Source organism: Henckelia pumila, chromosome 3 (genome assembly GCF_033568475.1).
Source record: "Henckelia pumila isolate YLH828 chromosome 3, ASM3356847v2, whole genome shotgun sequence".
NCBI classification, from domain to species: Eukaryota; Viridiplantae; Streptophyta; class Magnoliopsida; order Lamiales; family Gesneriaceae; genus Henckelia; species Henckelia pumila.
The window spans coordinates 129,214,243-129,228,611 of record NC_133122.1 but is presented as its reverse complement, the minus strand read 5'-3'; the positions used below and the strand labels follow the sequence as shown (position 1 = coordinate 129,228,611).

Genomic DNA, 14,369 nt, shown 5'->3' with positions numbered 1-14,369 from the left:
GAAACGGAAGACCGAGTACGAGAAGACAGGTATGCAACAAAAGAATGTGATTATCGAAACAAAACCTTTTACATGAATTGCTGATTACATTTTTATTAAAATCGAATTCATTCAAAATGATTTGATAGAACGAATGAGCGGTGATAAAGAATAGAGTGAAAAATTTAAATCTGAAGTTAATGATGAAAATGACGATGAAGATGGCGTGTTTCATTGCTTGCCCCAGTGGATTCCTAATGCACCATAACAAAGTTTTGTATACTTTATGTGGACTTGGCTTCCGTCAATTGGTTGATATATCCTTGTATAAGTATTGCAATCATTATGCTGACTTTAGACCCATAGATTTTCCCATGATCGGGTGGTACCTCTGCTTGTTCCGCCCAGATTTGGTCAAGTGTTTCTTGTCTCTTACGGTGCCGTTTCGATCGAGGCATCCCAAGATGAAGCCATTTGAGGGCATGCAAGCTTTCTTTGGTGAATAATATTATATGTGCAGATTCCAGGTTTGGTTTTTATGACTTGAGCTTTACTGTCACTTGCCATTTTTAATATATTTGCTATTTTTTTCAAGGAAATATCTTTAATTTCGATAATTACGATTATTCACAGATTATATCCTAATATATATATTTTTTATTAAAACAAAAGTCATATCCTAATACTTGTGCAACTAGTTTTATGTATTATATACAGTGACAAAAATTTATAAATTATTATCAAAGTTAGGATCAGTATCTGATTCCCGTAATTTACGAATTCTTGCGATTGTTGGAATGGAAAGCAACAGATGTGGTTGAATATAGGATGATTAATTGATCGAAATTTTTATAGTATTTTGATTAATATATATATATATATATATATATATATATATATATATTGATCGAAATATTTTATATATATACTAATTTAATCATTAAACAAATATTCAAGTAGGGTACAACATAACAGTTAACATTAACTAATAAACCGCTTCAACACCATGGTGCTCTATATCTATCTTCTTATTATTTTGAAATTAAGAACTTGAAAACTACATGTATATTATCTGTCTTTTTCTCTTGAAACTGAGTCATGAATTTTATTTTGTAACTGACAGCAAAGATGGGGCTGTCATTTGTCCTGACCAAGGAGGATGTTCAGAATCTGAAGTAAGCTTTCTATTTCGACATTCCCGTGTCAACTTGATTTCGTGTGTTTAGTCTGAACTTTTCTGACAAGACTTTTATATATTTATCTGGTGTTCAGTTAATTTATCAAATTGAGGATTTGGCCTTTGTTTTGATTTGTTTAGTATCATTTTCTTTCTGGAGTTTAGGTACAGATTAACTATTTATAATTTGCATGGTAAATTAATTAAAGTAGCATAACTCAAAGATTTGAGTAACAGATGTTGCATTCCAAAATGCTACTTTAGTATAATTGATTAAGTTTAGTCACATGTATACTGAAAAGTAAAATTGTGTAGTTGTAAATTTAATCTAATAAAATTTAAAACTTATTAGCTGTTTGTGATGAATGTGGAGATGTTTGGGATTTGAGCTCCTCTCTAGCTCCATTTATATTGTCGTGAATTTATTTACACACAATTTTCAAAGTTTAATTCCCCATTATTCATTTATGTCTTAAGCCTGGTGCATTTCAAGGAAAGGTCCTCTGTTTTCTGCCATGTTCGATCCTTTGGGTACCGTTGTAGTTACCGTTCTTTCTTTTGTTGTTTTGCACAAAGAGTTTGCTTCTCCTTAATGGGAATTTTTTTACTTCAATAATCTGTCTTTTTTTATACATTAATTTTTTTAAATTTTGTTCCAGTATATTAACTTTTCTTGTTTAATTAAAGTATCTGAACATAAGAAAACACAGGATTGGATATTAGTTTTTAGATTTCATTTTCATTAATTTTGAAGTACTAGTGAGTTTACTTGCGTGATGAGCATCAAGAAATGCAACAGTTATGAAATGACATTGATGTTGCGACCATTTAGGGTATGGGAGGTGAAACTTACGTGGTTGATACAAATTTCAGATAAAAATTCATGTGGAGGACCTTATGTTCAGGGTGGATGATGTTAGAAACTGCTGTGTTTTGTGTTCTTCAAATCTGCTTAGATCTGGAAACATGTATACTCAATGTTACTATATATGCGTCAATTGGCATTCCAAATGGCAGACCATAAAATTAGCTTGATGGGAATTTTTAGAAATTTTAATGCTCGATCTGCACCGACTTAATTTACTTCTTGTGTTTTTGTAGAAGAAGATAAGAATGATGTGAAAGAAAATGTTGATGTTATACTGTTGTTGATACTCTTCAAAACATTACAATTTATATGGTAAACATAGTTGTCTTTAATTTATTTATATGCTGGTGTTCTTTAAGTACTATTTTGCTAGGGAGATGTCACGCGGTCTTTGTTGCTTAGTTAGATTCTTTGTTTATCTTCTAAGATGGTTCAGTCATATGCGGATTGTTTGGATAACTGTATTGGAAATTTACAATCAAGTCGATCATCCCAGCATATTTGTTTTATGGATTTGAATTCCAGAATTTTGACATCTTTTCTGCTACTTGAATTCGTCAACTTGTGCAGATAGTCGTGATGCAGAGGATAATGTTGGATGTTATTCTGGAAGGAGTGTTCCAAGTTAATTTATATAGGTTAGTTCATAACTCGATCTATTGGAAAGTTCCGAGTTAATTTATATAGATTAGTTCATAACTCGATCTATATATTTTCTAGTGTAGATTGATTTAGAATTTAGACTAAGAATATTGATTTGTAATATTGAAAAATTGTATATTAAATTTTATTTTAGAAATTTAAAATTATTTTTCATTTGTAATGTTGAGGACAACAAATAATAACTGTTGTGAAAATCAAATTAAGACAACGGTTTAAAATTGTTGTAAAAAACAACATACGGCAACGGTTTTAAAATGTGGTTGAATAATAAGCAAACACCTACATAAGACATCGGTTTTAAAATGTGGTTGAATAATGTCTACGACAACGGATATAAACTGTAACACCCGGTATTTTAAATACGTAAATCCGCATGCATAATTAGGGTATTTAATTATTTAAATTTGTGATTTATGGGTTAAATAATTATGTGAATTATTTGTGCATGATTTAATTTATTTTTAAGCATTTAACCCATAATTAATGATTTTTATGATTTTTAGTATTTTAATTATTTTATCACGTAGACGGGACCGTGGACGGACGATATGACAACTTTCTAGCCAATTTATTCCATGAGCATTTTTAGAGCCCAAAAATATTATTTTGAGTTTTATTGCCTCAAAATTTTTAGTATTTAATTTTATATAATTTTAGGAGTCCATTTTTATCCAAATTTAGTCATTTTAATGACTTTTAATTATTTTTAAAATTCCCTAAACTTGTAATTTCGGGATTTTTATATTTTTAACTTAAGTTATCAGATTTTAACTTTTATTTGGAGTTTTAAAATTCTATATTTTATATTAAAAACTTTTAATTATCCTAAAACCTATTTTAATTAAATTAAAAACTCTAACCTAATCTACCCAAAACCCCACGTTCATCAGCCGCCTCACCCCATCTCCATCATCTCCCTCGTCGATCCAGCAGCCGAGGGAGGACCCCATAGCCGATTTTCTTCAAAGTTTCAAGGTTTTTCGTCGTCCCGTCGTCTCGGAATCGTCCCACGCTCGTTTTTCTCTTCAAACTTCGGTGCTAGGCATGTTTTTATTCTACTTTTTCGTACAATATCAGTGAATATTATGTGTGCGTGGTGTATGCGTGATTTGTTCTTGAAAATGTTCAGAAATTTATTTGAGTTTGTTCTTGGTGCTCGATTTGATGTATTCTCCATTCATGCTCACGCTTCTTCATTCCATGGCACGTCTAGCTGCTGGCCGAGGGTCTATAGGGGGTGTTGGTGTGGCCTGGACTCGAATGGCTCGAGTGGTTCGAGCCAAACGAGCCCAGGAGAGACTTAAAGGCGGACTGCACCTCTATGTGCGCAGACTAGGGTTTCGGGTTTGAGGCTTCGAGTTGGGTCCTGTGGGGTGCATGGGCCGGGGTCAGGGACCAGGTTCAATCCGCCCAGACGTGGGCTACGTCTGGGCGGCGGCGCTCCGGCCAGGGGCGGCTGGAGCAGGCTGGCAGCAGCCACGGAGTGGCTGCTGCTCACGGCCGCAGCCGAGAAGGGATAGGGCGATGGGTCCTAGGGTTTTCAGTTGGGTCCGGGTCGGGTCAGTGGTTCGGGTCAGGTCAGTAGGGTAGTGGGTCGGGTTAAGTTGGTCCGGGTCCGGGTTGGTGGGCCGGGCTCGAGTCTTTTTATTTTTAATGTATTTTATGAATTAATTGGTTTTTGGGCCAATTAATTAGAAATAAAATTATTTGGACTCCCAAATAATTTTATTTGGGCTTTTAAAATTTTAATTAAGTTAGTCCATTAATTTTATGGGCTTTTGAGCCCATGAAAGTTATTGGGTCAGTCTTTGGGCTTTTGGGCCCATTGGGCCAGTTTAAGTTGTTTTTGGGCCTAGAATGTTTTATGGGCTTTAAATTATTTTAATTGGGCTTAGAACAATTTTATTGGGCTTAAGTATGTGATTGGGCCAGATTTAAGTAATTGGGCTTGAGTGTTAGGGCCAGTAGTCCAGTACGATCCATGAGAAATTTGCATGTGTCCTGAATATATATTTAATTATTTTTATGCATTTAAGTTATTTTAATATTTATATGTTAGTAATAAATTAAATTAAATATATATGAAGGACACACATTTTATTCAAGTACATGCATTCATGAAATAATATTTTATGCATGATTTAATGTTTAAGGTTGAGCAAGAAAATATTTTATGTTGGAAGTTGAAGTAGTGTGACAATTTAAGGGGGATTCGTCCCCATATGATTGAAGGGCAGTTTACTGCCAATTTAAGAGGTGATTCGTTACCGGCCACGTACGTTGGTTTCCACGCTGATCAGTATTTAATGTATGATTTAAGGTTACACTATGGATACAACCATGCTATGTTAGAAAATTAATTTGCTCAACAATTGTTATGTATTATGTTATTTAAGTTTATTTAAGTTAAGTTATGTTATGTAATTTTTAAGCATGCTCATTCATGTATATGTATGTATTAGTATTTAATTGTTTTAAATTATTTTCAAACCCTTGTTATGTTAGCATGTTGGGCCTCTAGGCTCACTACACTGGTATGGTGCAGGTGAGGACGTTGAGGATGATGTTGTACCCACCGGAGGCGAGGATGTATGAGCAGACATGCAGTGACCCCGTGACCGTGATAGATGTCTGAGTCACGTGCATGTTTATTTTTGTCAGCATGCTACATTTTATATTATTTTTCAGTGGTTGGGAATTTTGAATATTTTATGGAATATGGTTAGTGCATGAAAATTTTAATCATTTTATTTATGCAGTACTTTTAATTAAACATTTGACTCAGATATTTATTTTATTTTAAAGAATGCATTTTTACTTAAGTATTTAGTTGTTTATTTATTTATTTATTTATTTTAAAACTTTTTATTCTGTGCGTATATGTATGGGCATATATGTACATATTTTATTTAGTAAGTATAAAAAAAAAAATTTCGCATATTTATTTATTAATTATAGAGTTAGGGTCGTTTCAGTTGGTATCAGAGCACGGTCCTTGGAGGGGTCATTACTGCTATGCGAGCTCAGAAATCCACGCTACCGGTCTGTAAGTTTTAAGTGTTTATAGCATGATTTAATTTTTAGAATTTAAGTTAGCATTAATTTGAAACAACTTAGTTATGCATGGCGATTTACGTAAATAAATATGTGGTGGTGCAGAATGCCTCCGAGACCAGTTAACAGACGTGGGGGACCTCCACCTCCACCTCCGCAGAACCCTATTGCAGCATTGGAGCAGGCCAATGCAAATATGATGGCGGGGATTACTGCTTTGTTAGAGCAGCAGGCTACTCGTCCCAGGTTGTCCCACGAGGAGGACGTTGCTGAGAGGTTCCAGAAGAAAGGACCCAAGGAGTTTGTGGGTACCACCGATCCTTTGGTGGCGGAGGGATGGATTCGCTCTCTGGAGTCCATCTTTTCTTATATGGGGATCACAGACACCGACAGGGTGAACTGTGCGACGTACATGCTGAGGGGTGATGCAGCGCTCTGGTGGGAGGGTGCAGTCAGAGGAGTCGACCTTCCTACACTGACATGGGCAGAGTTTAGGCGTATCTTCTACGCCAAGTACTTTACTGAGGATGTGCGCAGTCGCATGATCCGTGAGTTTATGAGTCTCCGACAGGGGGACAAGGCCGTGGTTGAGTATGTAAGGCTGTTCGAGAGGGGCTGTCACTTTGTGCCCTTGATTGCTGATAGTCCGCAGGAGAAGTTGAGACAGTTTGTGGAGGGCCTGAAGGCTGATATCAGGCATGATGTTCGTATGGCAGACGTCCTTACTTATGATTCTGCAGTCAGTAGAGCCTTGCGTTCCGAGGAGGGTCGGAGAGAGATTCAGAGAGAGCAGCAAGGGAAGAGGCAGTTTCAGGCTGGGTACCAGCGACCATCTTCGCAGCCTCCTGCGAAGAAGCAGTATACAGGGCCGGCTAAGGGCCCGAATCAGCAGCAGAGGCCGCAGCAGCAGAGGGGCGGGGCCCCTAATGCCATAGCTTATCCTACCTGCCCGAAGTGCCAGAAGATGCATTCGGGACCTTGTCTATTGGGAGCAGGAGTTTGCTACCACTGTAGGGAGCCAGGGCATCAGATAGCTAACTGCCCCAGGAAGAAGAACACCGCTGGTAGGGTGTTTGTGATGCAGGCTGAGGAGGTAGATCCAGACACCTCCTTGATCACCGGTATACCTTATCCCTAGCATTTTAATAATTTTCCTTTGGTTAAAAAAAATTTAGTCTTTAATGTGGAATTCTTGTTATTTGGGTTATTTAACTGCATGTTAGAATAGAAAGCATGTTTTACTTGTGATTAGAATTAAGAATTTGTAGTGACTCGTTGGGGAAAAATTTAGTAGTGGTATGAAACTGTTGGGAATTTTCTGCGTGCAGGGAGAATTCTAGTTGGAGGCAACTCCACGTTTGCGTTGCTAGATTCAGGGGCTACGCATTCGTTTATCTCCCTGGAGTTTATCCGACGGGTAGGCATCACACCTGAGAGTAGTGACAGTGGGTATGATGTTACTATGCCGTCAGGGCAGATTATTTCTACCTCGAAGGTTATTCGAGGACTGGAGTTAGAGCTGCAGGGACACTCCATTCGAGCAGATGTAGTAGTTTTGCCTTTGAGTGGTTTTGATCTTATTTTGGGTATGGACTGGTTGACAGTCAATGGAGCTTCGATTGATTTTCGTCGGAGATCAGTGTCAGTGAGACCTACAGTAGGCGACCCATTCACTTTTCATGCATCTCAGAGCAGTGATATTCCTCAGGTGATATCTTATATTCAGGCGAGGAAGTTGTTGAGACGGGGTTGCCAGGGGTTTCTAGCGAGTATTGTCACGACTTCAGAGCCATCTAGCAGATCATTATCAGAGATAGAGGTGGTTCGTGACTTTTCGGATGTCTTTCCAGAGGATGTTGCCGGAATTCCACCAGTGAGAGAGGTGGAGTTCAGCATCGACTTAATGCCAGACACCGTGCCTATCTCTAAGGCACCGTACAGGCTCGCTCCTACCGAGATGAAAGAGTTGAAGGAGCAGATTCAGGAGTTGTTAGAGAAAGGCTTTGTTCGTCCTAGCTTTTCTCCGTGGGGAGCTCCGGTGTTATTTGTGAAGAAGAAGGATGGCAGTATGAGACTGTGCATCGATTACCGAGAGCTCAACAGGGTCACAGTGAAGAACAAGTATCCACTGCCGAGGATAGAGGATTTATTTGACCAGTTGCAGGGAGCTTCAGTGTTCTCCAAGATCGATCTGCGATCTGGGTATCATCAGTTGCGGGTCAGAGATGCAGATGTGTCCAAGACTGCTTTCAGGACACGATATGGGCATTACGAGTTCTTAGTAATGCCATTTGGGATGACCAATGCTCCAGCGATTTTCATGGATCTCATGAACCGAGTCTTTCAGCCGTATTTAGATCAGTTCATCATAGTATTTATTGATGATATTTTGATCTATTCTAGGAGCATCGAGGAGCATAGACAGCATCTTCAGACGGCCTTGCAGATTTTGAGGGAGCATCGATTGTATGCCAAGTTCAGCAAGTGCGAGTTTTGGCTTGAGCAGGTGGCATTTCTTGGCCACATTATTTCAAGGGATGGGATTGCAGTTGATCAGTCTAAGGTTGAGGCAGTGCAGAATTGGGGTATTCCGAAGAATGCTTCAGAGATTCGCAGTTTCTTGGGTTTGGCAGGATATTATAGGAAGTTCATCAAGGGTTTTTCCTCTATTGCAGTACCCTTGACTTCCTTGACCAAGAAGAACGCGAAGTTTATCTGGAGTTCAGACTGTCAGAGGAGCTTCGATCAGCTGAAGGAAGCACTCACTACTGCACCAGTGTTAGCGATGACAGTACCACACGAGGAGTTAGTGGTGTACACCGACGCGTCTAAACTAGGTTTAGGCGCAGTGCTTATGCAGTGTGGTAAGGTTATTGCGTATGCGTTGAGGCAGCTGAAGATTCATGAGCAGAACTACCCGACGCATGACTTGGAGTTGGCAGCAGTGGTCTTCGCTTTGAAAATCTGGAGGCACTATCTGTATGGCGAGAAGTGCAAGATTTTCACAGACCACAAGAGTCTCAAGTACTTCTTCACACAGAAGGAGTTGAACATGAGACAGCGCAGATGGTTGGAGTTGGTGAAGGACTATGATTGTGACATTAGCTACCATCCGGGTAAAGCTAATGTAGTGGCAGATGCTTTGAGTCGGAAGTCGTCAGTGGTATCATGTTTGACCATACAGTTACCACTACAGAGCGAGATTCAGAGTTTTGGCTTGGAGTGTTATCCGAGTGGCCATGCACCGAGCTTGTCAGTGTTGACGGTGCAGCCAGTTCTGCGAGATCGGATTAGGGAGGGACAGTCCACTGATGAGGAGTTGCAGCGATGGAGACAGAGAGATGAGGCTAGAGGTAATCTCTTGTATACAGTGGAGGATGGTATCGTTCAGTACCGTGGGAGGATGTGGGTACCGAACGTCGATCAGTTGAGAGCTGAGATTTTAGAAAAGGCTCACACATCTCCGTACTCCATTCACCCCGGAAGTACGAAGATGTACAAAGATTTGCAGCTATTGTATTGGTGGCCCGGGATGAAGAGTGACATCGGGAGAGTGGTGTCAGAGTGCTTGACTTGTCAGCAAGTCAAGGCAGAGCATCAGCGTCCAGCAGGACTTCTTAGACCTCTTCCCATTCCGGAATGGAAATGGGAGAATATTACGATGGACTTTGTGGTTGGCTTACCGAGGAGTGCCAGAGGTTGCACAGCGATTTGGGTGATTGTGGATAGACTCACCAAGTCAGCTCATTTCTTGCCGGTGAGGATTACTTATACTTTGACACAGTATGCAGAGCTTTACATCAGAGAGATTGTTAGACTGCATGGCATACCAGTGTCTATTGTGTCAGATAGAGATCCGAGATTCACATCTGCGTTTTGGAAGAGTCTGCACACAGCTTTGGGGACGAGGCTTTTGTTCAGTATAGCATTTCATCCCCAGACAGATGGTCAGTGTGAGAGGGTGATCCAGGTTCTCGAGGATCTTCTGAGAGCTTGTGTCATTGATTTTCGGGGCTCTTGGGAGACTAGACTGCCATTAGTGGAGTTTACCTATAACAACAGTTTTCAGTCGTCTATAGGTATGGCTCCTTATGCAGCATTGTATGGGAGGAGATGTAGATCTCCTGTGCATTGGGATGAGGTTGGTGAGCGGATTTTACTGGGTCCTGAGATTGTGCAGCAGACAGCTGACATTGTGACTCAGATTCGAGATCGGATGAGGACTTCTCAGAGTCGTCAGAAGAGTTATGCAGATGCCAGACGATGAGATTTGGAGTTCGCTGTAGGTGATCACGTATTCCTGAAGGTGTCACCTATGAAGGGAGTAGTGCGTTTTGGCCGGAGAGGCAAGCTTAATCCGAGGTATATAGGGCCATTCGAGATCCTGGAGAGAGTTGGCACGTTGGCCTACCGTTTAGCTTTACCACCAGGGCTAGCGGCAGTGCACAACGTTTTCCATGTATCCATGCTTCGAAGATATGTCTCTAACCCGTCGCATGTGTTGGATTTCGAGCCCTTGCAGTTGCCACCAGATCTAGTGTATGAGGAGAGTCCAGTGCGGATCTTGGCTAGGGAGGAGCGGAGGCTTAGGACGCGGGTCATACCGATGGTCAGAGTCCAGTGGCTGAATCACTCAGAGGAGGAAGCTACTTGGGAGACCGAGGCAGACATGAGGACTCGCTACCCGGAGTTGTTCGGGTAAGTACTTTAAATTTCGAGGACGAAATTCAATTTAAAGGGGGGAGAATTGTAACACCCGGTATTTTAAATACGTAAATCCGCATGCATAATTAGGGTATTTAATTATTTAAATTTGTGATTTATGGGTTAAATAATTATGTGAATTATTTGTGCATGATTTAATTTATTTTTAAGCATTTAACCCATAATTAATGATTTTTATGATTTTTAGTATTTTAATTATTTTATCGCGTAGACGGGACCGTGGACGGACGAGATGACAACTTTCTAGCCAATTTATTCCATGAGCATTTTTAGAGCCCAAAAATATTATTTTGAGTTTTATTGCCTCAAAAGTTTTAGTATTTAATTTTATATAATTTTAGGAGTCCATTTTTATCCAAATTTAGTCATTTTAATGACTTTTAATTATTTTTAAAATTCCCTAAACTTGTAATTTCGGGATTTTTATATTTTTAACTTAAGTTATCAGATTTTAACTTTTATTTGGAGTTTTAAAATTCTATATTTTATATTAAAAACTTTTAATTATCCTAAAACCTATTTTAATTAAATTAAAAACTCTAACCTAATCTACCCAAAACCCCACGTTCATCAGCCGCCTCACCCCATCTCCATCATCTTCCTCGTCGATCCAGCAGCCGAGGGAGGACCCCATAGCCGATTTTCTTCAAAGTTTCAAGGTTTTTCGTCGTCCCGTCGTCTCGGAATCGTCCCACGCTCGTTTTTCTCTTCAAACTTCGGTGCTAGGCATGTTTTTATTCTACTTTTTCGTACAATATCAGTGAATATTATGTGTGCGTGGTGTATGCGTGATTTGTTCTTGAAAATGTTCAGAAATTTATTTGAGTTTGTTCTTGGTGCTCGATTTGATGTATTCTCCATTCATGCTCACGCTTCTTCATTCCATGGCACGTCTAGCTGCTGGCCGAGGGTCTAGAGGGGGTGTTGGTGTGGCCTGGACTCGAATGGCTCGAGTGGTTCGAGCCAAACGAGCCCAGGAGAGACTTAAAGGCGGACTGCACCTCTATGTGCGCAGACTAGGGTTTCGGGTTTGAGGCTTCGAGTTGGGTCCTGTGGGGTGCATGGGCCGGGGTCAGGGACCAGGTTCAATCCGCCCAGACATGGGCTACGTCTGGGCGGCGGCGCTCCGGCCAGGGGCAGCTGGAGCAGGCTGGCAGCAGCCACGGAGTGGCTGCTGCTCACGGCCGCAGCCGAGAAGGGATAGGGCGACGGGTCCTAGGGTTTTCAGTTGGGTCCGGGTCGGGTCAGTGGTCCGAGTCGGGTCAGTAGGGTAGTGGGTCGGGTTAAGTTGGTCCGGGTCCGGGTTGGTGGGCCGGGCTCGAGTCTTTTTATTTTTAATGTATTTTATGAATTAATTGGTTTTTGGGCCAATTAATTAGAAATAAAATTATTTGGACTCCCAAATAATTTTATTTGGGCTTTTAAAATTTTAATTAAGTTAGTCCATTAATTTTATGGGCTTTTGAGCCCATGAAAGTTATTGGGTCAGTCTTTGGGCTTTTGGGCCCATTGGGCCAGTTTAAGTTGTTTTTGGGCCTAGAATGTTTTATGGGCTTTAAATTATTTTAATTGGGCTTAGAACAATTTTATTGGGCTTAAGTATGTGATTGGGCCAGATTTAAGTAATTGGGCTTGAGTGTTAGGGCCAGTAGTCCAGCACGATCCATGAGAAATTTGCATGTGTCCTGAATATATATTTAATTATTTTTATGCATTTAAGTTATTTTAATATTTATATGTTAGTAATAAATTAAATTAAATATATATGAAGGACACACATTTTATTCAAGTACATGCATTCATGAAATAATATTTTATGCATGATTTAATGTTTAAGGTTGAGCAAGAAAATATTTTATGTTGGAAGTTGAAGTAGTGTGACAATTTAAGGGGGATTCGTCCCCATATGATTGAAGGGCAGTTTACTGCCAATTTAAGAGGTGATTCGTCACCGGCCACGTACGTTGGTTTCCACGCTGATCAGTATTTAATGTATGATTTAAGGTTATACTATGGATACAACCATGCTATGTTAGAAAATTAATTTGCTCAACAATTGTTATGTATTATGTTATTTAAGTTTATTTAAGTTAAGTTATGTTATGTAATTTTTAAGCATGCTCATTCATGTATATGTATGTATTAGTATTTAATTGTTTTAAATTATTTTCAAACCCTTGTTATGTTAGCATGTTGGGCCTCTAGGCTCACTACACTGGTATGGTGCAGGTGAGGACGTTGAGGATGATGTTGTACCCACCGGAGGCGAGGATGTATGAGGAGACATGCAGTGACCCCGTGACCGTGATAGATGTCTGAGTCACGTGCATGTTTATTTTTGTCAGCATGCTACATTTTATATTATTTTTCAGTGGTTGGGAATTTTGAATATTTTATGGAATATGGTTAGTGCATGAAAATTTTAATCATTTTATTTATGCAGTACTTTTAATTAAACATTTGACTCAGATATTTATTTTATTTTAAAGAATGCATTTTTACTTAAGTATTTAGTTGTTTATTTATTTATTTATTTATTTTAAAACTTTTTATTCTGTGCGTATATGTATGGGCATATATGTACATATTTTATTTAGTAAGTATAAAAAAAAAAATTTCCGCATATTTATTTATTAATTATAGAGTTAGGGTCGTTTCAGTTGGTATCAGAGCACGGTCCTTGGAGGGGTCATTACTGCTATGCGAGCTCAGAAATCCACGCTACCGGTCTGTAAGTTTTAAGTGTTTATAGCATGATTTAATTTTTAGAATTTAAGTTAGCATTAATTTGAAACAACTTAGTTATGCATGGCGATTTACGTAAATAAATATGTGGTGGTGCAGAATGCCTCCGAGACCAGTTAACAGACGTGGGGGACCTCCACCTCCACCTCCGCAGAACCCTATTGCAGCATTGGAGCAGGCCAATGCAAATATGATGGCGGGGATTACTGCTCTGTTAGAGCAGCAGGCTACTCGTCCCAGGTTGTCCCACGAGGAGGACGTTGCTGAGAGGTTCCAGAAGAAGGGACCCAAGGAGTTTTTGGGGACCACCGATCCTTTGGTGGCGGAGGGATGGATTCGCTCTCTGGAGTCCATCTTTGCTTATATGGGGATCACAGACACCGACAGGGTGAACTGTGCGACGTACATGCTGAGGGGTGATGCAGCGCTCTGGTGGGAGGGTGCAGTCAGAGGAGTCGACCTTCCTACACTGACATGGGCAGAGTTTAGGCGTATCTTCTACGCCAAGTACTTTACTGAGGATGTTCGCAGTCGCATGATCCGTGAGTTTATGAGTCTCCGTCAGGGGGACAAGGCCGTGGTTGAGTATGTGAGGCTGTTCGAGAGGGGCTGTCACTTTGTGCCCTTGATTGCTGATAGTCCGCAGGAGAAGTTGAGACAGTTTGTGGAGGGCCTGAAGGCTGATATCAGGCATGATGTTCGTATGGCAGACGTCCTTACTTATGATTCTGCAGTCATTAGAGCCTTGCGTTCCGAGGAGGGTCGGAGAGAGATTCAGAGAGAGCAGCAAGGGAAGAGGCAGTTTCAGGCTGGGTACCAGCGACCATCTTCGCAGCCTCCTGCGAAGAAGCAGTATACAGGGCCGGCTAAGGGCCCGAATCAGCAGCAGAGGCCGCAGCAGCAGAGGGGCGGGGCCCCTAATGCCATAGCTTATCCTACCTGCCCGAAGTGCCAGAAGATGCATTCGGGACCTTGTCTATTGGGAGCAGGAGTTTGCTACCACTGTAGGGAGCCAGGGCATCAGATAGCTAACTGCCCCAGGAAGAAGAACACCGCTGGTAGGGTGTTTGTGATGCAGGCTGAGGAGGTAGATCCAGACACCTTCTTGATCACCGATATACCTTATCCCTAGCATTTTAATAATTTTCCTTTGGTTAA

General features: G+C 40.4%; 1 long non-coding RNA gene across 1 annotated transcript; it reads left to right on the top strand.

Annotated features, from left to right (window-relative positions):
* The first annotated feature begins 298 nt into the window (after positions 1-298).
* Positions 299-2,640, top strand: LOC140886600 (uncharacterized). Its single transcript, XR_012151614.1, has 3 exons — positions 299-506; positions 1,103-1,154; positions 2,595-2,640. It is a non-coding gene; the product is annotated as an uncharacterized lncRNA (long non-coding RNA).
* Positions 2,641-14,369: the final 11,729 nt, after the last annotated feature.